This window comes from Girardinichthys multiradiatus, chromosome 6 (genome assembly GCF_021462225.1).
Source record: "Girardinichthys multiradiatus isolate DD_20200921_A chromosome 6, DD_fGirMul_XY1, whole genome shotgun sequence".
Classification (NCBI taxonomy): Eukaryota; Metazoa; Chordata; class Actinopteri; order Cyprinodontiformes; family Goodeidae; genus Girardinichthys; species Girardinichthys multiradiatus.
Window position 1 is genome coordinate 16,962,618 of NC_061799.1, and position 25,886 is coordinate 16,988,503.

General features: G+C 40.0%; 1 protein-coding gene and 1 long non-coding RNA gene across 2 annotated transcripts in view; one reads left to right on the forward strand and one right to left on the reverse strand.

Annotated features, from left to right (window-relative positions):
- LOC124870011 overlaps positions 1-11,133 on the reverse strand; it is a 33,080-nt gene extending 21,947 nt beyond the window's left edge. Inside the window, exons 1-3 of the long non-coding RNA XR_007038702.1 lie at positions 10,470-11,133; positions 7,309-7,424; positions 7,102-7,213 (exon numbers count right to left, since the gene is read on the reverse strand). This is a non-coding gene — a long non-coding RNA (uncharacterized LOC124870011). The remainder of the gene's footprint in view (positions 1-7,101; positions 7,214-7,308; positions 7,425-10,469) is intronic.
- The window catches only part of chd7 (chromodomain helicase DNA binding protein 7), a 92,352-nt gene continuing 75,145 nt past the window's right edge, over positions 8,680-25,886 (forward strand). Inside the window, exon 1 of the mRNA XM_047368364.1 lies at positions 8,680-8,983. The gene's annotated coding sequence lies outside the window, so the exon portion shown is untranslated. The remainder of the gene's footprint in view (positions 8,984-25,886) is intronic.

Genomic DNA, 25,886 nt, shown 5'->3' on the forward strand with positions numbered 1-25,886 from the left:
AGTGGTACTGGTCTCTTGCACAAAGTGGATGTAATAGGTAAAAAGGAATGACTACCTTCAAATTCTAGTTCAAACCAATAATTGGTAGAAACTTTGAGATAACAGAGACAATAATCCCAAACATACATTAAATCAGGTTTTGGAATGCATAAATCCAGCAAATCTTCAGCTGCTGGAATGACCCTGCCCTCGACATCAACCCTTTTAAGAGGACTTAAAACCCAGTAATGTGTCAGAAACCTAACCATGTAAATTGTACCCTTTATGAGAAGTATATAAATATTGTTGGAGCTGTACAGTATCTCACAAAAATGAGTACACCACTCACATTTTTCTAAACATTTTATATATTTTCATGGAACAACACTGAAGATATGACATTTTAATATGATGTAAAGTAGTCAGTGTACAGCTTGTATAACTAAATTTGCTGTCCTGTCCAAATAACTGAACACAGCCATTATTGTCTAAGCCACTGGCAATAAAAGTGAGTACACCCTTAAGTGAAAATGTCCAAATTGTGGCCAATCGGCCATTTTCCCTCCCTGGCGTCACGTGACTCATTAGTGTTACAAGGTCTCAGGTGTGTTAAATTTGGTGTTATTGCTCTCACAATCTCTCATACTGGCCACTGGAAGTTCAACATGGCACCTTTAGGCAAAGGACACTGAGGATCGTGTGGCAGCAACGAGGTGATGTGTACAAAGACAAGTGTGGCATGATCGGAAACTGGGCCACAGGGCACACATGATAAGGATCCCAAACCCACCTCCAAGACGACCAGTGCCTTGCTAAAGAAACTGATGATAAAGGTGCTGGACTGACCACGTATGTCTCCAGACATAAATCCTATTGACTATCAAACAGAAGGTGGAGGAGCATAAGGTCTTTAACATCCACCAGTTCCGTGATGTCGTCAGGAGGAGTGGAAGAGGATTCCAGTGAACTTGGCAACCTGTGAAGTACTAATGAAGTCATGCCTAAGAGAGTTAAGGCTGTGCTGGACAATAATGGTGGCCACACAAAATATGAACACTTTGGTCACAATTTGGACATTCCCCTTTAAGGGTGTGCTCACCTTCATTGCCAGTGGATTAGACATTAATGGCTGTGTGTTTGTGTGTTTGTGTTGAATTATTTTGAGGGTACAGCACATTTAAACCGTTATATGAACTGTACACTGGCTACTTTACATTGGACTCTCTTTTGTAAGATACTGTGTATATATATGTGAACTTGAGTTGATGTAAAGAAAATTCACAATACATCCAAACTTGTGTGATTGCTTTTTAACTGGAGAAAAAGGAAAATGTACAAAAAAAAACATGAAGAGCCCAGAATTAATGATAGTAATGCTAACAATAAATGTAGGTAAACCGCTGACTGGTTGGGTGCTCCAACAGTCATTTAGTGGCATAATTAGAACATTTTAACAAAAAATTTCTCTTTTGAATTCAGAGGTTTCTTGCTTGAAGCAGTGTGCTGATAAGTCCTCCGTTCACAACTGGCTGTGCTTGGTGGCACCAGCCATGTGTCCCTCCTCAGTGTTCCAGCTCTGATCCTCTTCACTTCAGGAAAGCAGACTAACAGCTATTGTTGTATTATTGCTGCCGCCACCAGCATTGCACCGTTTCACCATATTTATTTGGCTTCTACCTGAACAGTTTGAAGCTCACGCAGTGAATGACCGGAGACTCCCCCTTTCACGTCATTTCCACGAGACTTTGGACTTGCAAAATACAACAAGATATCCCTATTTTGTGGCACAATTGTCTTTTATTATGTCTTTAATCTTAATATAATGTCAATTACTACCTAGTTTCTTCAACGTTAAGATGTTCTTTTTCTGCATTTGTGAGAAAGGCGCAGCACTTTAAGCTTTGTTTGTTTGTGTCTAGGATGAAATCTACTACTTTTTCTCATGCAAACCAACATTGTTTGAAGAGATTTTTTCCATTTCAGTTCTCCTCTTTTGTAGAGTCTTGCACTCATTAGTTTCTGCCAACACAGTAGGCAATATTGCCAGAAGAAAAAGGAAAAACGAGTATAAACAATAAAAGCAATGCTGGATGAATTCCACTTGACCTCCATGACATCAGTATCCTGATATTGTTCCTTCATGCCAACTGTTGCACTGTCATAATATCCAGGAACACTTGAGTGAAGCACAGCCCCTGTACTGTAGGTGACAGTAAAAAGCTCAAGTGTAGATTAATTAATCGCTGCCATGGTTTTTCTGATCACTGAACACTACCACAGTGTTTAACTGTGGTAGTGTTCAGGGTGGTTGCTTTTAATGATAAAGACCTCAAGAAACTGATTTGTCCAAATAATTACTCCCAGACTAACAATACGGTCCTCCCAACTTGGGCAAACAATGGACATTAGAACGGCGTTGGTGAAGAGAAAACATAAATTACTTCAGGAATGACCTGATGTTGTAGGTGTTGATTTAATGGTAATGTTCCCCAGCACTGACTAACAACTCATAACATCTGAAACGTCACTTTTTATTTGTTTCTTTTCCGGAGGACCAATGAAGTTGACCCTTTTGTTATCCTATGTCTTCATCTCTCTTGCATCCTGGTAGTGTCGATAAAAAGGCACTGAAGTCTTAAATTTAGCCCGTACAACTGAAAGAACTATTTAATGCTGTTTTATGATTACCTTCCATGGATAAGTAAATACAGTTTATTGTCCCGTAAAACAGGGTTATACAGAACATTTGATAATTTGAAATTACATACTTACTTACATAGATTTAGGTGCTAGTCCTTGCATGCTAATACATGCTAAGTAGGCTTTAGCATAACTGTAACGTGGCGACATATTTTCTTTTCTTCACTGTATAACATTTAGCTGATGAAAGGGTGATATTTAGAACCATAAGTTTAGAACCATAAGTTATTGCTGTGGGATGGATGGATGGATCTTGTGTAGAGCTTTGTGTTGCAGCAGATTTGCCAAAGTTTCCTGACTAAAGATGCTCTGATGTTGGATTATTGCTGTGATAAGGATGCTCAGGGGTGTCCATTATGTTACATTATTATTAATATTATTTATCATTTTATAAACGAGGTTCCAGAACAGAGCCAACCTTGTTTATTAGCTTGTTCAACTTTTTTAAATCAGAATATATGCAACACCTAGCTGTACACTGTAGGATCTAAGATTTCTTTAATAAATAGTCTGATTAGTTCACATGGTAGAAAGCTTACTGTTGCATTTCAAGTCCAGTCTGTTGTCCAGGTGAACACTGAGATATTCACTCTCCTCTACCACCAGCATGTCCTGTCCGGTGATGGAAATCATGTTCCAAATTGGCCAACTCCTCCCAAAATCACAATCATCCTTTTATCTTTAAATTCAAGATCAGATGATTGTTCCTATTCAGTACCACCAAGCAGTTTACCCGTTTCCTGCACACAGCCTTATGTCCATCTCCGATACACCTCATAACTTCAGAGTCATCAAAGTATTTCTGCAGGTGATTTCAAGAATTGTACTGAAATTGGAAAGTTAAAACAAATGGTTAGAGTACAGTCCCCTGTGGAGCTCCTGTGCTGCTAACCATCTGGTCAGACACACAACCCTTTAGTCTCACAAACTGTGGTTTGCTTGAAAGATGTATTTTTGTCTTTCACAGAACCAATGTATCGTTTTCCACAAGTATCTTTTTATTTTATTTACTTCCTCCAAAATACTTGAAAAGACTGGTGGAAACAGGTCCAGGAGACTGCCGAGAGGTCAACAGAAACATTGAAGGAGCTGCAAGAATTTCCAACTGGACTGGTTGTGCTCTGTACTGTATGTGACAACAATCTCTAGTATTTTCCACATGTCTAGTCTAAGGAGTATGCCTATAAGACAGATACTGATACAAGGTGTTTGAAAAGATTAATTAATATGCTGATACAAATACTAAGACCTCAATAGCTCATGATTTACTGTGTGACAACTATGTATGTTTGACCTCATTTTAAACAGAGGCTTGCATGAATATAAAAATTAATATATACTACAGATGAAAATACTCTGTTTACCAGTGCAACATAAACAGTTTTGCTCACTCATAGATTTCTTTTGTTATCGCTTTTTTGTGATAGTCTCTAATTAAATGTTACATATCATCAAACAACTATTATTATCAGAGTCTTTACTCAGAGATATCTGAGTAAATACAAAAGTCTGCTTTCAAATAATTATTTAATTTATTAATGGAAAAAACTATGTAAACCAACCTGACCCTGTGTGAAACGTAACTGTCCCCTAAACCTAATTTTTCATTGTGCTGTAACTGCCATTTTAATCATGATTGGCCTGTTTAAAGTCATGCCACAGCATCTCAGTTAAATCTAAGTTCAGACTTTAAATAGGCCACTCCAAAACCTTTACTTTGGCTCATTGTCTGGCGCCATAACCCAAGTACACGTGAGCTTAAACTCACAAACTAATGGTCGGATGTTTTTCCCTTAAGGTTTTCTACTCGAGAGCAGATTTCAGGGTTCCATCAATTAACAGCAAACTGTCCTGGTTTTGCAGCAGCAAAGCAACGGCAGACCATCACACTATTACCACAATATTGGACTGGTATAATGTTTTATTTCAGCTATGCTGTTTGAGTATTATACCCGATACAAAAAAGACTCGCACCTTTAAGAAGTTCCTCTTTTGCCTCGTCATTCCTGAGAATATTTTCCCCAAACTCACAGAGGTCATCACATACAGGTCCTTCTCAAAATATTAGCATATTGTGATAAAGTTCATTATTTTCCATAATGTCATGATGAAAATTTAACATTCATATATTTTAGATTCATTGCACACTAACTGAAATATTTCAGGTCTTTTATTGTCTTAATACGGATGATTGTGGCGTACAGCTCATGAAAACCCAAAATTCCTATCTCACAAAATTAGCATATTTCATCCAACCAATAAAAGAAAAGTGTTTTTAATACAAAAAACATCAACCTTCAAATAATCATGTACAGTTATGCACTCAATACTTGGTTGGGAATCCTTTGGCAGAAATGACTGCTTCAATGCGGCGTGGCATGGAGGCAATCAGCCTGTGGCACTGCTGAGGTCTTATGGAGGCCCAGGATGCTTCGATAGCGGCCTTTAGCTCATCCAGAGTGTTGGGTCTTGAGTCTCTCAACGTTCTCTTCACAATATCCCACAGATTCTCTATGGGGTTCAGGTCAGGAGAGTTGGCAGGCCAATTGAGCACAGTGATACCATGGTCAGTAAACCATTTACCAGTGGTTTTGGCACTGTGAGCAGGTGCCAGGTCGTGCTGAAAAATGAAATCTTCATCTCCATAAAGCTTTTCAGCAGATGGAAGCATGAAGTGCTCCAAAATCTCCTGATAGCTAGCTGCATTGACCCTGCCCTTGATAAAACACAGTGGACCAACACCAGCAGCTGACACGGCACCCCAGACCATCACTGACTGTGGGTACTTGACACTGGACTTCTGGCATTTTGGCATTTCCTTCTTCCCAGTCTTCCTCCAGACTCTGGCACCTTGATTTCCGAATGACATGCAGAATTTGCTTTCATCCGAAAAAAGTACTTTGTCCACTGAGCAACAGTCCAGTGCTGCTTCTCTGTAGCCCAGGTCAGGCGCTTCTGCCGCTGTTTCTGGTTCAAAAGTGGCTTGACCTGGGGAATGCGGCACCTGTAGCCCATTTCCTGCACACGCCTGTGCACGGTGGCTCTGGATGTTTCTACTCCAGACTCAGTCCACTGCTTCTGCAGGTCCCCCAAGGTCTGGAATCGACCCTTCTCCACAATCTTCCTCAGGGTCCGGTCACCTCTTCTCGTTGTGCAGCGTTTTCTGCCACACTTTTTCCTTCCCACAGACTTCCCACTGAGGTGCCTTGATACAGCACTCTGGGAACAGCCTATTCGTTCAGAAATTTCTTTCTGTGTCTTACCCTCTTGCTTGAGGGTGTCAATAGTGGCCTTCTGGACAGCAGTCAGGTCGGCAGTCTTACCCATGATTGGGGTTTTGAGTGATGAACCAGGCTGGGAGTTTTAAAGGCCTCAGGAATCTTTTGCAGGTGTTTAGAGTTAACTCGTTGATTCAGATGATTAGGTTCATAGCTCGTTTAGAGACCCTTTTAATGATATGCTAATTTTGTGAGATAGGAATTTTGGGTTTTCATGAGCTGTATGCCAAAATCATCCGTATTAAGACAATAAAAGACCTGAAATATTTCAGTTAGTGTGCAATGAATCTAAAATATATGAATGTTAAATTTTCATCATAACATTATGGAAAATAATGAACTTTATCACAATATGCTAATATTTTGAGAAGGACCTGTATTTTTAACAGATGTGAGACTGGTCTTTGTGTTCTTTTTGTTGAGCAGATATTTTTGTAAATTTGAAAGACATTTTTTATTGATATTAAGTTTTAACTCAATACTTTCTGTCGACTAAACAAGTATATAGAAAAAAGTGCAATCATACTAGGACATTCTTGTGAAATTTGATATACTTTGCAAAAAGAAGGAAGTTAAAAAGTAAACAAAGAGATATGAGAGTTAGGACAAGCTGTGTATCTATGTGTGGGAGAGAAAGTGTATGTGTGATCATATGTTTGTACGTGTCTTTCCGAAGGCTAGGTTATTATGATAAGCAAATTAGACATTGTGTCACGGTCATGGAAATCCGCATGTCCCTCATATTTTTGGAACGCTCTTCGTCATTTCATCACTTTAGATTTGTCAAAGGCGATAAGAAAATTCACTGTGTAGTTCAAACAGGGTGGTGCCACTTCTGGTCCAGTCTGTGAGGAAAATGCTTGTGGTGTTCTTTTAATTTCCTGTGGTGCTTTTCCAATTTTTTAAATCTGTGGGTGCTTTGCTAGAATCTGTTTGCTGTTAATGTCTCATGGTCCTGCTAAACCTAAAAAAAGTAAATGTGATGATTTGGAACATGGTCTGACTGGTGTTCCTGTCTCTGCGGCAGAAAAAAAACCTCTCTACAGGACGATGCTCACTTGCATAGTTGTGTTGGGAAGTGTGTGGTAAAATTGCTGAGTAAAGCCTTGTTTTCAAAGTTAGACGAAGTGTTCTGTCACCTTACTTTCAATATGGCTTTATATTTTTCCTTTTTTCTCTTGCTCTAGTCCAAGTAGTGTTCCAGTCCCTTCGCCAGAAAAACATTACTAGTAGATTACTGCCACCACCGTGTTTGCCTATAGAGATAGTAATAAAAATGTGATGCATAGAGCGTAAATTCAAATAGCATATAAAGAGACTTTAACATGAGTGTGAAATTACTGAACCTTACACATGAAAAAAATTGGTGCTCTGAGGCCCCTCTACAAGGACCCTTTTTCTTTGATTCTGACTCTGTGTTTCCCCTTCTCTTCCTCTCTTTTTCAGGTCTGAACAGCGTTTTAGCCCCTGTGACAGAAAAAAAACATCCACACAGGATGATAATGCCATCACCATATATGACTGTAGGAATGATAATTATGAAGCAGTGTTAAGAGCACAAAAATTAGTAACCCTTACGAACATAAAAGCATGCCGAGTCCCGAGGTGCCTTCACCAACCTAGTTGAGTTAGGAATAATATTCTAGGATTGCAAGGGAAACGTGATGATTTGAGACATAAAGTCTTCTGTCTCATGCAGTTAAATCAGTTTGACTGAAGTGCTCTGTTTACTTTTGTTTGATTCTAGGTTTTCTCTGTTCTTTTTCTATCTCTTTTTCGCTCTCTGGTCTGACTGTTTTTTTTAGCCTCTGTGGCAGCATCATCCAATGGATGATGCTGCCATTACCATGCTTGAATGGCATATTAAAGACATGATAAAAGATCTAAATACTGGTGTGAGTTATATACTCAGATAACTTATTAATTCACACAAATACAAAAAAATGTGTGTTTAATTGATTTTTATTGAACACCTAAAAAACTGGTTTTACCCTTGAAGATAACTGTGTGGGGATTGGTGAGAAACGTTACAAAAACTGGAAAACTTGAAAGGGTCTGAAAACTTTCTGAATGATCTGTGTACAGTGGTATTTCCCAATGCACGAAAATTGACTTTGATATGTAAAATTGCTGTAGTTTCCCTTTAAGGTAAAAATTTCCATGCATAAATAATGCATGTGAGGAAAACCAATAAGAAATCAATATTCTTTTTTCAAATATTTTCAGTTCTTAACCTACCTATCAATACAAGCTACAGTTTAAGTGATTTTCCAGTGCGATGTAGTTATGATGGTAAGTCAAAAGACAAAAAGGCCTATTTGAAATTATTATACACGTGGTTTACTGACATAATCAGCAAGCCAACATTCAGGTGGGGTTTACCATTGAAATGTCTAAAAAGAAATAAAGCTATAGTATCACTTTAATGGTAAAAAATATATAGATGTAGGTTAAATATATATATAGTTTTATATTGGTGTATAAGGAGGTTTCTGACTGTGTGAAATATAAAATCAAATAATTATGGTAATTAACTGTTAAATATTAATCTTCGAACACCTAAAAACCTGAAAAAGAAGGCCATTGGATTTATTTTGCATCCCTAAACCGGAGCTCAGAAAGAGCGTCAATCGGGCACGGCAGGGTCAGTGGCCGCGCACGCCGCCTGTTTATCTGTTGAGAGGTCCTCGGGAGCGCGCCCCCCCTGGCCGAGGAAGGTGAGCGAGTGTCTGGAGGGGAGGACTCGGGAGCGCGGCCAGCCGAGGGATCGATCGGATTAAACTCGATTTGAGTGAAATTAACACAAAGGAGAGAAGAGCAACGCACACTAGTCGGCGAGGTCGCGGATGCGAGATACGCCGGAGAAATATTTCCTGAAAAACAGAAAAACTTGAACTTTTCCCCTGTTTATTTATATTTCGAACTGAAAAAGGACCACGGTGGATTTTTTTTTCAAGCAAGCGGAGATAGTACCATACTAACGAGGAGTTGATTTGATAAAAGCCCGAAGTGACCGAGCTTGTTGGGTAAGCTAACAAATGTCTCTTTATAATAAGTGCATTTAGATTTTTTCCGAACACATTGTACCACGAACGAGGTGGAAACTCAGTATACGACGGGTTTGAATTGAAACTGTTTATATTGTCTTTGAATTGTAAGTTTTCCATACTTTTCAACGCAATCGGACTCTTTAACCCGCCGTGCTGTTGTGTTTCCGAACCCGAGGGGCATTTCCTTCAGGGCTAATTCGCAGGAACGACAATTTCTGGTGACTGTTTGTTTATTCGGCTTTTGTTTTATCCTCTTATTTTACACATAAAGTCATTGAAGGTCCAAGAAGCTGCCATGCTGACATGCTAACAATAGCAAGTTTAGCTTTGCCACCCGCTGCATCGCTCACACGCACAGACGCACAGCGGTCCCATTAGTTGAAAAGTGGGAAGAAATATTCCCAGAACGGCACGGAGAGCTCAGGTGTCCCCGAAGCTTTCCTCTGACTACTTTATGAAATTTCAATGCTGATGTATTGACTTAATTCAGTTTTATATCGTAAGCGTTAGCTCCGTTAGCTAATTGTGTTGAAGCCTCCAGGAGACACGAGGTGGCTCGATCGTAGAGGTGAGTCACTGCTGCTGAATGAGCGGAGCTCTCCGAGGGAGATTCCCAGCGGACAACACTTGGCACAGAGAGCCAAACACGCTTCTTATGAGTTTAATGAAACATTTCTACGTAAAAGTTTCAAAACACATCTTTAATTTTTGTCTCAGTAGCTGTTTTTGTCAGAACTGGGCAGCGAGAAGTGTTTGTAGTAGTCGCTAGTTTTATTGGACGAAAGGGACGGAGCAGTGGAGGAGAGGAGGGGGGAAGCTGTGAGGCCAGGCGGTCACTCTACACAACGGTGTTTTTTTACGTTTTTACTGCCACACTTTACATTTAAAACGACGTTTAAATGGCCCTGGAAAGGCAAATGTCCCTCTATTTGGCTTTAAGGTGGAGGTGAAAGAGTTTTAAAGAGACCAAACCCCGAGATGAGCGAAGCATTCCCTGGTCCGGAACGACGTGCGAAATACCGCTGATAAGCTAATTAGCCGTGCTAGCCGTTGGAGGTTGGCCCAGCGCTAGGACACAGAAGTTCAGCTAGCCTGCTAGCCCAGCTCCCATCCTTATTGTGTTCAAACGAGGACCACTTATTAGCCCCCCGGAGTTAGCTCCTAACCAGCTCGGGGCGGTTATGTGTGGTTTGTCGAAGTGCAACTTTAGACATCTTCTACCTCACTTTTTGCCGGTGTTAAATACCAGAAAAAAAAGAATATCTCACTTTTATAACCAGCTTGTCTAATAAACTGTGTCCGGCGACTCAAGTTTAGTAACCGTTACTGCTACACTTGTTACTCGATGTGGACACGGAGGAAAACGCAGCCCCAAAGCACCTGCAAGTCCTCCTCTACTTCATCTTTGTTACAACAGCGAATTTGCACGAATTTGAGAAGAAAAAACTTTTTACATTATTACCTAACCCAGTTTCACTGCTCTGTGTGTGTTTGTTGCGTTATTCTTCCATCTTTTTCATGTAATAGGCCAACTTGCATAATGGTCACTCTAACCGCTGTCACGCAACAGTGGTGGCGCTGAAATGTCAGGAAAAATAGAAAAAAAAACATTGTTGTGCTGCGGGTTTATTCGGTGTGTCACGTCAAGCTTTCATATTTGTGGTTACGTTATTTTCCGGCTCCTGTTTGCCAGAGAGCCTGGAGCCGCCGCTACCCCCTCCACCTCGTCTCTGTGAGCCAAGATGGCAGCTAGTCATGTTTAGCGGGCCACAGAGGGAGAGATAAGAGGACGACCACACACAGCACACAACAGATGTTTAACACTATTTTTTTCTCTCCCCTATTTTTCCACCTTTTGTTCTTTTCTTGTGGTTTTACTACATTTTCTGCCCCCCTTTAGTGACAAAAGTTGAGTTGTACAGAAAAATTGTTTTGGCTAAATTTGGGCTTTTGATGAAATGTTCTCCTTTACAATTTGGCTTTTTGTTTTAATTTAAAAATAAACCGGTCAGGCTTTTCTTTGCAGATAATTTCCTGTTTGCTTAGAAGTTTGACCAGGACCGTTTTGATTTTCGATCTTTTAATCCGTTAATTTTCTTTTGAGTCAATTCTAATGCCTCCATCAATTCTCGTGCAGCCTATTTTTGTTCTTTTATTTGCTGAATTAAAACAAAGTTTCCACAAGTGAGTTTGTATGTGTTTTGCTGCTTAGGTAGAAGATAAAAATAGGCCTAAGTCGGAATCAGCAGATCAGAGCTCAAAGAAAACTGGAAACCGGTATTCCTCAGAAAAGGCCCAGTAAATCTCTATGTACAACACAAAGAGAAGATAGAAAAAATCCAAGAATTCTTACACAGAATATTGAGCACTCATCGGCTTATCCTCAGTTTCGCATCAAACTATGTTCCCTAACCTGTCTGATTTTGATGAAATCACAAATATGCATCATGTTGATAAATGTTTATATTCTAAGGATAGGTGGGGTTCATAGTTTTGATGTATTTATTGAATGCAGAAACAAATCGGATTTTCTAACTTAAATTGGAACAGCTAACCACTGTCACAATATCTGATTTAAACGTTTCCACACAGAGAAAGGAGGTGATTTTTGTTGCCCTGTTAGCAGTCTTTAGTTTAGAAAGAATCCAAAAAAGTTTTGAACAGATCACCATCAGTTTGTCATGTTTTTGAAGAAGCTGCACCCTGTAGCTCTGACCTATGAATCATTTGTGTGGTGAGTGTTGATTATCCGAAAAATTTTCATGTTTTGAAAAGTACGTGTAAATTCTGAAAACGGTAGAAAATCTGGGCGATCAGTTAATATAAAAGGGGCTGTTTGTATTTAAAGGCAGTAATTAAAAGTAACCTTCTTGGTATGGATAGAGGGCAGATTAGTGTGGTACAACACAGACATTATCTAAAAATATCTGAAAATGCTCCATGTGAAGATGTCGGGCCTCCACATCCTCCATTAATTTCAATGTATGTTGTTCATGTTTCCACATTTCTTTCTAGATTTTTAAAGTTTTTTTCTTATTTGTTCCAGAGTATCTGTTTTGGCGATTTCCAGTAGTCTTAGATTGGACTCACTCTTCCTGATTGGGGAAAAACAATCCTTAACCTATAACCCCACCACATTCGGTACATTTACTGGTCAGGAAGATCTACATGAAATGTTTAGCTCTATTTTAATGTTAGAAGTAACACAGTGTTTGTGAACGTAAAAACAAACCTGAAAAAAGTTTAACAGCTTAGAGAGGTTATGTTCTTTAGGTTCATTAGAAGGTTATTAATTTAATTCAAGGTTTTCTGTCATCCTTTTTATCCATCTGTCATGAAGGGATGTTTTTGTGTTGGATTTGATGCACAGGCCCACACTGTGGTCATATGGCTGTCAAAGTTGATTCTCTCAAATGTGTTTTGGAGGTGTATAGCAGTTCCTTTTCTGTGATCAGCTCTTAGGAGCTTAAATACGCTGCTGCAGCCTCTGAGTGTTAAGGAAAGTGATGTGGCTAAATGTACTAACCATGTTGGCCATGTGTGGTTTATTCTTCAGATCGTAAGACTGATTATGTGGTTGTTGTCTTGCATTAACAAGAATTTAACTCACTGTGACATTGGAGTGATCTCTGAGAACAGAATTATTCAACTTTACATTGTTTTAGGGACTGATGGAGATGTCAGAACAGATTTTATATCTGCAACATTTTTGAGTTGTTCATCACTGTAGCCATTTTTAATTCCAGCTGGGATTGTTTTCTTTCTTTGGGGGAATGTTTGAATCAAGAGGCTGTAGGCCATCCAGACACGGATTACCAAGCAGAGGTTTGACGTACTCTGCTGTCAGGTGGAAAAAATGACTTCATTTTGCTGCTTCAGCCGAAGTTGGCTGCTATTGGTGATACTAGTGTAAAATAAAGTCACAAATCACAACAGCTGTATCCCTGAATTTGTATTCTTCATGTTGCCAGAGTTTCTATAGTCAGATATATCTATATAAGGTCTTTGCACCTTTTTATTTCAGAAGTACACCAGTTGGGCTTTCCCTGGTTTATAGCGATTTACATTTTTGAGGGTTTTTTGTAAATTGGTAGAAGGGTCATGCTTTGTAAGAGCATGCTGCCTTCATGGACTGACTGGAAAAGTAACTTGGAATCAGTTCACAGCCTTTCTAGCAACTCTACTTCTGACATGGTCCTTAAACAGGAAGTTGAAGTTCTAGGACTGCTGGCAAAAGAATAATGAGCAGGTGTTTTCATTGGCAGTGGTTTGCTCTGTCATAAGCCTACAGCTGTTTGTGTTTTAGAAAGTTTTCAGGCCTTGTTGCAGCAGATTTATGTTGTCACTGCAGGTCTCTCCACGGTGTAGATAGGTTCCCGATTCTGTTTGAAAGTAATTAGTAAAATATCTTCCTTGTTCTCGGGGAAGAAAATGCATTTTCGTGTTGGATGTCACAGATTTTCCACCCCATTATGGAGCAGATTGTGCAGTCTGCAGGTCAGGTAGCAGCTGGTGGTGTGGTGTAGTGGTCAGTTAATGTTCACTGGCCGGTGTTGGGTGTCTGAGCCAGTGGACTGGTGTTTGTTAGGGTGGCCATTTTGTCTCCTATCATCATGTGTCATAGATGGCAGCCCTTTTGGGAGGCAATAGGAGTAGTGCTGTTGTTTGCCTCCATCTCTTTTATCTCTGCCATCTATTGCTCCCCCTCCACCCACTCCTCTGCCCAAGCATGGGCCTCCCTCCCTCCTCTTCATTGTCATCCTTTCCATCTCTTTTTCTCTCCATCTTTGCCTGCCTGTCGTTTACTCCCCTCCCCGTCCTCCCTTCCCCGATCCCTCCAGTCATATCATTTCAAGCCAAAAGGTTAGCAGGGAGCTTTAGCACCATGGTGACATTCAAAACTGGGTGTCATCACTGTCTCTCTTCCTCTCCCTCATCCTCCCCCTTCACCTGTCTCCTTTTCTGCCCCCTCTTCCTCTGTGCCTGCATCCCCCACTCCTATCCTCCTCCTGCAGTGAGGGCCTTCTGGACCAAGTGCTGTGCCTAGAAGAGAGGCTGGCGTAAATACAGCTCTCAAGTGTTTGTGTGTGGGTTGTATGTGTTTTCTCGGCCAGTCAAGTACATCTCTGACCCATATGTCTGCATGCATTTTAATCCTGTTTTTTGACCTCAACCAGGCTGGATCTGTAGTATATTCTCTGCCCTTGCTGACCATCGCTCATACTGGTGCCGAGATCCGAATAAGAAAAGGCAAAGTCAAGGACGCTCCACTTGAAATTATGTGGGGGTTCTGTGTCGTCAGCTGCTGATGAATCCCATCACTAAAAAGCGCTGTCAGCACTACAAGGATCTCATCAGTTTTGCCGACTCTTTCTGTGCTTTAATGGCACTGTTGTGGCGTCCGCACTCCCCCTTCTGTTTCTCTAGATTATCCGTCACTGTTTCCATCAAGTGATTCACATGCTTGATGAAAGGTTAAGTGCTGCTTGCTTTTGGAATCAACATCCAGTTAGCGGAGATGGGTTGGAAGGTCATAGAGGAGAAAGCTAGCTGGTAAAAGAATATATTAAACTCATGCAAACAGAGGTGTATTACTTTTTTGGTACTTGATTTTATCGTTTCAAAGTGTTAATTATTTTAAGATAAATGTTTAGGTTTCTGAAAGATGAACGGCTTTTTACATTGATTTATATTGGCATAATTAATTTTATCTTCGGTTTGCAATATTAGAACTTAAACACAAGCTTATTAAAAAACGGCTTTTTTACTTTTTAGCCTCTAGGTTAGAGGTGCCTCAGTCAACTGGCTAGAGGTCAGAATGGACCAATCCTTCATTGCTTCTGATCAGTAATCAGCAGTTAAATACTAGAAAAATCAGAAAGTCTCTCCTAATCATTAAATACACTCCACAATTTTCATCTAATGAACACCTTCAACAACTTGTACTTTGATTAAGTAAAAAAATCGGAAAAAAATTACGGGACATATGCTTTGATGCAAAACTCTGAATAATTTTGTCATTGCTTCATTTTCTGTTGGATTCAAAACTGCTACCTCCATCAAAGAACTTGCACTACCTTGTTTTTCTCTGTTGTGTTCGTAGTCCTTTAAATGGTAAATTGACTGAACGTTTCCAGTTTCCTTTCCAGTCATACTGACCAATCAAAACGCTTTACACAAGAGCCACATTCACCCAGGCGCACTCACTAACGCGCACACATTCATTCATACACTGATACGCAATTTCCGGTAGGCCATTTGAGGTTAAATGCCTTGCCCATGGGTACATCGACATGTGGCAGGAGGAACCCGAAATCAAAGCCACAACCCTTTGATTGCAAGACGACCACTCCTTAGTCGCCTTGAAAAAAAGCAAAAAACGAATCGGTCATACAAAATAGGCAGGTCAGACTTTAAAGAGGTTGACATTGGCCTGGAAACACCTGATTGCTGCATCTCTTTTTATATTGATAAATTTTAAATGATGGGCTTTATCACATCACAACTCAAGTTTTTTTCCCAACTCAATGATCGTTTTGATTTTTGAGTTACACTCAAATAAACAGTTGTTAAAAAAGTACTACTTCAAATTGCATGAAACAATCCCTGATCATAATTGTTATAAATTTTTCTGCATTTTATAATAGTTTTTTTTTTTAAACTTTTTGTTCAGATCTCAGAAACACTATGAAACCTTGACCACATTGCCAATCAGAAGCCTGCTTCTGCACTGTTGAGTTATGATTGGTGGGGAAAACGGATGATACAACTCAAACAGGTGAATGCTTGTACTAAAATGATCATAAAGTTAGAAAAACAGAAAGGGCAACATGCCAAGAAACATAAAATTGAGTATAAAGTGTGAAATCTTGAAATGTAAAATTTGTAGCAACCATTTGACTTTCTTTCCTATCTCCTTTTTAAATCATCAATTTTTATTCCTTCTATTAATAGTTGGTTCAATCAGTCCTCATGATGACCCCACATGTGGCTGCAGCTCCAAACTCTGTGTGGATCTCCTACAGCATACAGAAAGGGGCATTTGTTCCAGGAGAGAAGTTAGCCCACATCTTTAAAACAGCTACTCCTGTGGTTAATTGGTTGTTAGCTGCCAGATGGGTGGAGCTGAGAGACGAAACTGACCTATCTCTGGGGAGTCACTCCAGATCAGCTTGTCCCATTGGTCTGAAAGAAATCGATAGAGGTTAGGTCGTTGGCCGTTTCAGAGCGTGGTCTGTGTTCAGCGTTTGCGGGTTCATAAATGAATGCTTTAGTGGTTTCAGTTTTATGGGAATTTCCTCATAAAAATCATTTCGCTGGAAGTACAGGTTGATTCATATTTCATGTAAAAGTGAAAATCTAGAGAGAGAATGAGGAAAGTCCTATGTCTCGTTTTTGTTCTACAGAAATGTTTCCAATCCTCCGTATGACTTGATCTGAAACGGGATACTCAGCCCAACTTTCTGCACGATTCATAGGTGGGGAGGAATCCTGTACATCTTGAAAAGGCTACAATCTTTGAACCTTTGAACAAAGTGACAGGGTTTTCCCCCTTAGGGCTACAACCTAGTACCGCAGGCAATGCTAAGTACTTTTTGTCGCTGAGCAGCAATTTCCCCCTCACCTGCAGCTTTGTGATCTCTGATCTCCATTTAGGTTTATAGCTCCCACACAGTTTCTGATCACAGCCCAAAAAAACCAATATTGGAATATCCACATGCATCAAACCCCTACTGCAACACCTGAGCTTATTTCGGGGGGGGGGGGGATTAAGTGTCTAGTGAGTTACCAGAGAAGTAGATAAAGTTGACATTATTCTAGAGCTGCTCTATCCACCGCTTCGATTGGGTTAAGTATGGAACCAGCAAAATGACTTACCATTTCACTGTATAATATGCACAGAGCTTATGCCTTTTAGCAAAGACGGGGCAACATTTGTCGCCCTAATTCAATATTAAAATGGTCTGGGAAATCTGACCTGCTGTCACCTGACTTATTCAGTCCAATATTGAAAGTTTTCATTTCCAAACATGAAATCATTTTGGGTTTACTAAGATGTAACTTAATTTGAAACGTGGCTCAGTGAATTATTCCAATTCTGCTATGGACCAGATTTGTTAATCAGGCTTTCAGTATCTCAACATTAAGCAGAAAATGGTTTATGAGCAATATGATTCTAAGTTAACCTTTCAAATAGGGTTTATAAATCTGCTCCTAAGTGTTAAAATCTAAACTTGCAAAACTAGTTTATGTTGGAAAAGTAAGAGTTGGGTGTAGTGAGAAAAATGAGGCTTGAACCCTTCGTGTTAAAAAGGAATTAGGGATGGGTACCGAATTCGGTACTTTTATAGGTACTGACCGAATTCCGTCGGTACTACCAAGTACCGATTCACGTAAAATCAAATGGTACCATGTTTCGGTACCTAAATGCTTTATTTTGAGGGAGTGGAAGAGTGGGCGAATTTCCATGCCGGACATGAACACAGCATTGTACACACAAGAGCGTAATGACGTCCATAGCCACTGGTACCGTCAACAAAGCACGGCTGATAGAAAGCGCTTGGAATTATGACTCCACTGTGCAGATTACGCTCGCTTCAATATTTGTGACACAAAGTCCAAGGCCAGCGGCGGGAATACTTTTAATCTGAGGAAGCACCTGGTTAAGCACAAGATTTGAAGAATGCCGATTCCCAGGTATCGGGTAGCGGTACCCTATCGGTTCAAATGTGAAAGGTACCCATCGTTAATAAGAATATTACGTACAAATAGCAGACTGGTCGATGCTGTATTTAATCCCCATGCTTACAGTAACCTGTAAATTTCCTTATAACGATGCATTGGCATCATACACACACGTCACTGAAACTTTATGAATCTATTAGTCTTCACATTACTAATACAGAGCACCCGACTATGTAGGAGCCTATAGTGGGTCACTGTGTGCTTCCAAGGATATTTGAATTACTTTGTATATAAAGCATTATATTTTCTCAAAAATAGCAAGAATTTAAAAAAAAAAGCCTTAAGAACGTGTCATCTTTTAAACATTTTAAGAAACTTCTTTAATTTTATATGTTATAATAATTTGGAAAGTCTAGCATTTGTGTTTATGGTATGCTTAAGTTGTATCCTTTTTGTTTTCTTTTCTTTGTACTCCTCTCTGTGTTCTTGTCAGCTCGATGTGCTTCATGTTCCATGTTGTTGTTCTTAACAAAGTTTGAAAGCAAAAAGGCCGGAGCATTGCATGGTTTGAACTCTGCCCCAGGGGAGTTCGTCTCAACACTGGGGTTGAAACCTTTTTAGCCTGTCCGTGGAGCTAATATTAACGCAGATAGCGTTAGCTTGTGTCGTCCAGGAGTTTCAGATACAATAGCTTTACTGAGCTTTTTTAATTGCTCTCAAACATCAGTGTGGTAGCATTAGCTTGTAGCATTAGTGCAGCTAGCATGTGGCATCCTTCAGCATTCAGTTTTTTTTCCTGTTTGTCTGCCTTATAGGGAAAGTTCCCCCAAACAACGCTTTGTTTTTCCTTGTTGGCTAAACAGGTTAGCATGTGTTATTTTTGTGGCTGTGCTTCCCATGTTGGCAGAGTTTAAAACTTCCAGCTGGAGTTCAGGGAGAGGAGGGGCTGCTGGGAGACCTGCACCATTTGGGTAGATAAGAGTGGATCGGTTTGTTTTGATTTTTATGCAAGTGGGTGTCTTTGAATCATTCATTTTAATATCGATATTTTGATTATTTTAACAACCCTAATTTGCAGGATGAGTTTAACACTAATTGTCTGAGTTTAACTAATTTCACCTTTTAAACAAGCAAAGACATGGTCTGAAGCACTGCTTTTGTACTTAAATATTTGAATGTAGTTATTTCTGAAAGGTTCAAATGTGTGTTTTCCCGTCAGTTTCAAGATTTTAATATGATGAATAGAAATTACATGGTGCTAAAACAGGTTATGCCTCATGCTGATTGGTCTCTTTGTTTCAGTGTCCTCACTTACTTCAACACACTTGTTTAAAGAAATGATTTCCAGAGACTACAGTCTGTGTCAGAAACCACATAACAGGTTCTTAAGCTCAGTGATCACATGTGCACAAACTCACACAAACTTTCTCTCTTTCTCTCTCTCTTTCTCCCTCTCTGCTAGCAGGTTTCTTGGCCACCCCCTGTGGCCTACTTCTCTCTGTCTGTCCGTCTCTGCCTCTGTGTCCTCTGGGATCAGACCAAGAGTCGGCCAGTGGTTTTTCCTACCACATGGTAAAGGCAGGGAACAGATTGGATAAACACAGCCCTTTCCTGCTGACCCACACCCTCCAACCATCCCCCAAACACACACATACACTGCCTATTAACAAAGCAGCCGTGCGTAAAATAACCAGATTTTCTCTAGCTTCAGTGCTTCTTTCGTTCTTTTTCTGTTCTCGCTCTCTTGATCTCCCCCCACCTCCTCTGCTCTCTTCTCTTCCTTCCTTCCGGCCCTCAAATCCCTGCCCCAAACACACAGCCCTGCATCCCCTCACTTGAGCGTAATTACACACGCAGCTAGCCAGCTCCTGCATGCTGTCCTCCATTTGGGAACAAAGGTATAAATTATGGTGGCTTAGATCCTGGTGGTAATGGGAGGTGGGTGGGTGCACACGTGTCCTCCAGAGGAAGAGGGAGATCACTCGCTCTTTTTTTCAGGTGTTGAATCTGCTTGCGTCTGCTAGGCTGCCGTCGTACTTTGTTTCTTCGACTTTGGTTTGTTTGTCTGTCTGCGTCTCAGAGGAAACATGGTGTTGTTGACATGGCAGAGCCTGTAGTAAAGCCTGGAGGCTACAGACAGTTTAGCTGCCAAACTGTCGGCAGCGCAGACAAGACTACATTGAGTCGTTGTTGGCTAATCTCCCTCCCTTTTTTCCTTCCTTCACCACAAACTAATGCTGCATACGCCGAGTGATTTTTTTTTTTTTTTTAGTTTTTTTTAGAGAATTTTGGTGAAGTACTATATGCCACTTGAGTAAATACAGAAATATCTCAAGTACTGTTGATACTAAGTGTTCACCATGGAAGCTCTCACACCTGACTCTGGATAAAGAGCTATAGTTTCATGTGAACGGTACACAGCATTCCTCTGGCTTTTAAATATTATAATTAACATAGAGAAGGAATGAGGAAAGGTGTGTCATGGAAGACCCAGTGTAGGTTTTTATTCCTGCAAAGGTTTACAGCAGGTGACGTCACTAACATGGCTTCATCCAGCCTTACCAGTTTCTTCACCTGGTGCAGAGTTCAGATTGGATGGAAGCTGAAATCTATGGTACAGTGTGTTTGTGTCATAATAGCTACTTTAATTCAGCTAGATAAAATCCACATTTAGTCATTTTAAAGTGTTTTTTAACATTTGAATCTATACATCTGTCAAATGAATCGCAAGAGCTGTTTCACAGAGGTCTGCATTAGTGTTTTTGTTCTGAGTTTCTTCTAAATGAAGGTCTATGTTTTATTCACTACAGTGGAGGACTTTGTGATGCTGCTAACTGCCAGAGAGGCCATTCATTCGCACTATGTTGGCAGTGATATTCTGTGGTTTCGGCTTGGCTGAACGGGTGGCCTTGATAATTGTGGTTTCACAGATCTGCTCAGTCTGTGAATTTCCCAGGCGGTGATTGCCAGATTATTTTTCAACTCGACTACAAGTGTTCGGAGATGACCTGGTTATTATTTGTTATATCTGTTTTTTGGGGAGGGGTGGGTATTGGCTAGTTTATACAGTGTCTTGTTAAAGTATTCATACTCAAGCCTTTTCACATTTTGTTGCATTTCAACCAAAAACATCAGTGTTCAGGGGTATCTGTTGGCAGAACAACTATAAAGTATCTCAAAAAGTGAGTACACCCCTCAAATTTTTGCAAATATTTTATTAGGTATTTTCATGGAACAACACTGAGGATATGACACATTGATACAATGTAAAGTAGCCAGTGTACAGCTTTTATAACAGTGTAAATTTGCTGCCCACTCGAAATAACTCGACACACAGCCATGAATGTCTAAATCACTGGCAACAAAAGTGAGTACACCCCACAGTGAAAATGTCCAAATAGTGCCCAGAGTGTCAATATTTTGTGTGGCCAATATTATTTTCCAGCACTGCCTTAACTCTCTTGGGCATGGAGTTCACTAGAGCTTCACAGGTTGCCACTGGAATCCTCTTCCACTCCTCCATGACGACATCACAGAGCTGGTGGATGTTAGAGACCTTGTGCTCCTCCACCTTCTGATTGAGGATGTCCCACAGATGCTCTGTAGGGTTTACATCTGGAGACATGCTTGGTCAGTCCAGCATTACCCTCACTTTCTTTAGCAAGGCATTGGTAGTTTTGGAGGCATGTGTGGACCATGTGCAGTTAATTCTGTTCTTAGAGGAACCTGCTGCGTTAAACCGCTGTATGGTCTTGGCCACCGTGCTGTAGCTCAGTTTCAGAGTGTTGGCAATTTTCTCAAGACTAGGTCATCTTTATGCAGACCAACCATTGCTCTTTTCAGATCCTCTGAGAGTTTTTTCTCCATCAGGTGCCATGTTGAACTTCCAGTGACCAGTGTGAGAGCAATAACAACAAATTTAACACACCTGGTCCCTATTCACACCTGAGACCTTGTTACAGTAATGAGTCAAATGACAGCAGAGAGGGAAAATGTTTGATTGGGCACATTTTGGACATTTTCACGATTGGTGTACTCACTTTTGTTGCTAGCAGCTTAAACATTAATGGCTGTGTGTTCAGTTATTTTCGGGAGAAAGCAAATTTACACTGGTTATACAAGCTGTCCTCTGGCTACTATACATTGTATCAGTGTGCCATATCTTCACTGTTGTCCCATGAAGAGATCTAATAAAATGCTTACGAAAATGTGAGGGGTGTGCTCACTTTTGTGAAATACTTTAAGTCATGCACTCTAGTCTGCAAATCTAGCCTTTATGGTAGAGTGGCAAGAAGGAAGCCATTACAAGTCCCTTTTCCAGTTTTAGCCGCAGCAAACGTGTGGAAGAAGGTGCTCTGGTCAGATGAGACAAAAATTTTATTTTTGTTGACTTTACAAGCACTTTGTGAATGGCCTGACATTGCACATTACCCTGCGCACACCATACCCCTGATGACACATAGTGGTGGCAGCATCATACTGCGGGGAGGATTCTCCTCAGGGAAAGGACAGCTGGTCAGAGTTTATTGGAGGTTAAATTCAGGACAATTCTGGAATAAAAGCTGTTAAATGCTGCAAAAACACCTAAACCTGAGGCAGAGGTTCAGCTACAAGAAGGACAATGACTCTAAACCTCCAGGCAGAACTACAATGGATCAGCCATCTTTACAGTCTAAAGAGCCATTTTGCCCCCATTTATAATAAATAAAAAATTGTCTAGAGCCATAAAACCTATATGACCCTTTTGGAATAAAACAAGCTTATCAAGTTTTATGAACACCTACACTGTGATAAATTTTATGTCTCTTAACTTGGAAACGAAAGTTCAAAAGCTGCCTTAAAACTGAGTAAAGTCAACTTTCAGATTTGCATGTTCCCAACTCTGACAACAGTCAGGAATATTTACAACTACAAGGTAAACATTAGAAAACACACACCTCCGTACTGTCTAAAAGGTGGAGTTTAACAGATAAAGTGCATTTGAACCTAAGGAGGTTGTCAGTTTTGACAGTGTTTCAATTGTTTTAAATTAAAGAACTAAAAATGTATGTTCTAAAAACGGTTCTAGAACATAGAAAGCTTTTAAAAGAAAACAAAACCATTTTCTTGAAGAGAACATTTTAAACTTATGTAAAATTTGATTTATTAGTGCCACTCTGTTGTGGAGCTACTATGCAAATATAGCCTTTAAAAGCACAGAAAAAACAACACTACAACTATCCTTTTTTAGTCTTTATATTTAAAAATATTTCTCAGGTCATTGTCAAGTTATGAAGAAGTATCGTTGTTAGCGAGTCCTCTCGTTCCACTCTGAACTTAAACTGTTTTGCAAAGAACAATGGGCAGACATTTCACTCCTAATATGATCAAAGCTTCTAGAAACAGCTGCTGCAGAAGACTTGGATGCTGGAATTGCAACAAAGGGTGGTTATTCAAAGTATTGACTTAGGGGGATTAATTAATACCAAATCCTCAAAGTTCCACAAAGTTTTTCTTTTTTATTTTAAGAAGTTTGGACACCATGTATCATTTTAATTCCACCAAATACTCTGTGTTGTAATATTACAGAATGGTGAAAAAAAAAGTTCTCCCAGTATGAATACTTTTGCCAGGAGCTCTATTTGTGTTTTATAATCACGTTCAAGCAGTGGCTGAGCTGTTTTAGCTCTTTCCATATTCTCTGTGTTTGTGCTCTTAAGGGGAAACTGCTGCCACTTCAAGGTCAAAGTCCTGATACAGATTCTCCAGTTTTATTTTGGGACATAGTTTGCTTGCAGTAACAACACAGAAACTCTGAGGAAAAACCTTTTCCCACCACACAGAAACTTTCAGCTGCCAACGTCTCAGTTAGTGTGCCTGGAACGGTGTCTTTGAGGAATAATCTCTTATTAAGAAAGGTTTGGATTGTAATTCTGGGTTTTATTTTAGTTTTTTAATGTGATTTTAATCACTTAGGATGGTTTACTTTCATTTACTGAAACACATTGTTTGTTTTGTTCGTTTTATACCATAAACAGTTCATTCAGTTCACATTGTTGGCTCCAGCATGTCTTGAATGCTAATCTGCAGGATTAGTTTAATAAACAATTTGGTTAACCATGCACAGACTGTCACCTCTGAAAAAATAAAACGCCACTCCATCGAAGCCAAATTACTCCCAGCCCTCTGTTATGCTAGAGCCTCTCTTTCTGTCGCTGGACAGATAGGAATTTGAAGAGCCTGTTACATTAAGTAACACACACTCTGCAGTCATTAAACCTTCACATTGTCCTATTGAAATACTTGTTCACAAGTCCAACTGAAATCATCAGATAAGTGTGTCCATGGCATTGTGGGGTGTCCTGAAACGGTGTCATTAAATTACCAACGGCAGCGACCGAACTCGTATTTTCCCAGCTTAACGAATCAAAAACCTGATTAATTGTGACAAATAGGCAGACACTTGCTAGATGGATCACGCTTCCTTTCTGCAGAACTTGTCTAGTAAACAGAAAACCGTGCTGATAGAGAAGCGGAGCAACAAGTAGAAAAGCCTCCAGAAGTGTTGTTTTTAATTGTCCTCATTAGAGATTGCTTTTTTTTTGTTCATTGGATTGAATGAAGATGCTTTATGTTTTTGCCAATTGTGTAAGTTAATTACTGGAACTGTCGCTAGAGTATTAGCCTTTTGGTTAATAACCTAATTGAATCCTGCGGTTGCACATGTTAGAAACTTGTTTTCTTAATGTGGTTTCTCAGATTTTAGTTGTTTTTTCCTTCTATAAAACATTTTATTTCAGTGTCTGAGGGGTAGGGTAAAGGTGGGGCGATATTTTGCACCAAATCCATAAATGCCATTCCTAACTTGGTTCTTAAACACAGTCCTCAAGCAGTGTTAACAATTCCTGCTCCAAACACTGTTGGCAACTCCTGTTTTCCAGCTCTGATGGTACCAATCAGATTAGAGATGGACTGGTTGGGAGTGTGAAGTCTTCACAATCACAACTAGTTTAAAACAGCTGCAATAATGTTGCTTGGTGATGTTGGGACATCCGTTTACTGAGGACAATGACATAACTGATGACCTGTGTAGGTAAACTGTCCACCTTCACTTTTATCTTCGGGTAAAATCTGGTACGAAACAAAAGGGGAACAATTGCTGGATGAGATGTTTATAGTGAGTTAATGATTTTTTTCTTTTGAAGCAGTTAAGAATTGCCTGTAGAACCAGCACTGTTTAGGTACTGGAACCATTTTGGTGGGAAACGCCATTTGAGGGGTCCAGTAATCATTATTGTGGCTAGAGTTTAGATAGCAAACAAAACCTGGTAGCTTTTTGAGCTCCAATAGTTTTTGGTAGAATTGTGAAAAACTATAATAATGCAAAGGACTGCTTTGATGCAATATTTGATAGACAATTACATTTCAAGTACCATGCAACCAAGCTGTGCATGCTGGTAATAAATGTAACCAGTTAGAGAGACCTTTACTGCCCTGTTTTAAGTTATTATTGACATGCTAAAGTTCAAGGGGAGTTGTGAGGTCAATGGGAATGATGTAGGCGAAAGAGAAGAGCAAAAGGTGGGTTAATTAATATGGATATTGTCGTGGCAATATTGAACAGTAGTATTACAATTGCAGGAGTTCCTAATATGGTACAGCCCTATCTAAGTGTATGTAATAGTTGCATTAATAAATCCATCCAATCTTTCCTGCTTAATTGTTGCAGACTTGCAGGGATGGGGCAAGGCTGGTGCCCATCTCCGTCGGTCAGCTCAGACAGGTCACCAGTCCATTGCAACGCAGAGATAAACAGCTGTGCATTCACACACTTTTAGACTCTCTAAAAATCATCCAAACATGCCTCTGGAGAGAATCCATTCACACACAGGGAGAATGGCAGAACAACACCGGCCATCATTTTAACCCAGCACCTTCTTGTTGTGAGGCAAGCCCCCTGCATTAATATAAATTGATTCATTTAGTGCTCATAAATCTTACTCTACCTTGAGTACTGTTTGCTGTTACATCCTGTTACTGTGCTTTATGGTTCAGAAACAGCTCCCGGTTTGAGATCCAGTCTCTCCATACAGTCGGATTGCTATACAAAATGAGTTCTTATAGCAGCAGATGCAGACCTTGTTCAGAGTTGCTGGAGTTGTGTTTTCCACAAATAAAGGTAGAGAAAGACCATACTTGGGATGTACTGGAGCTG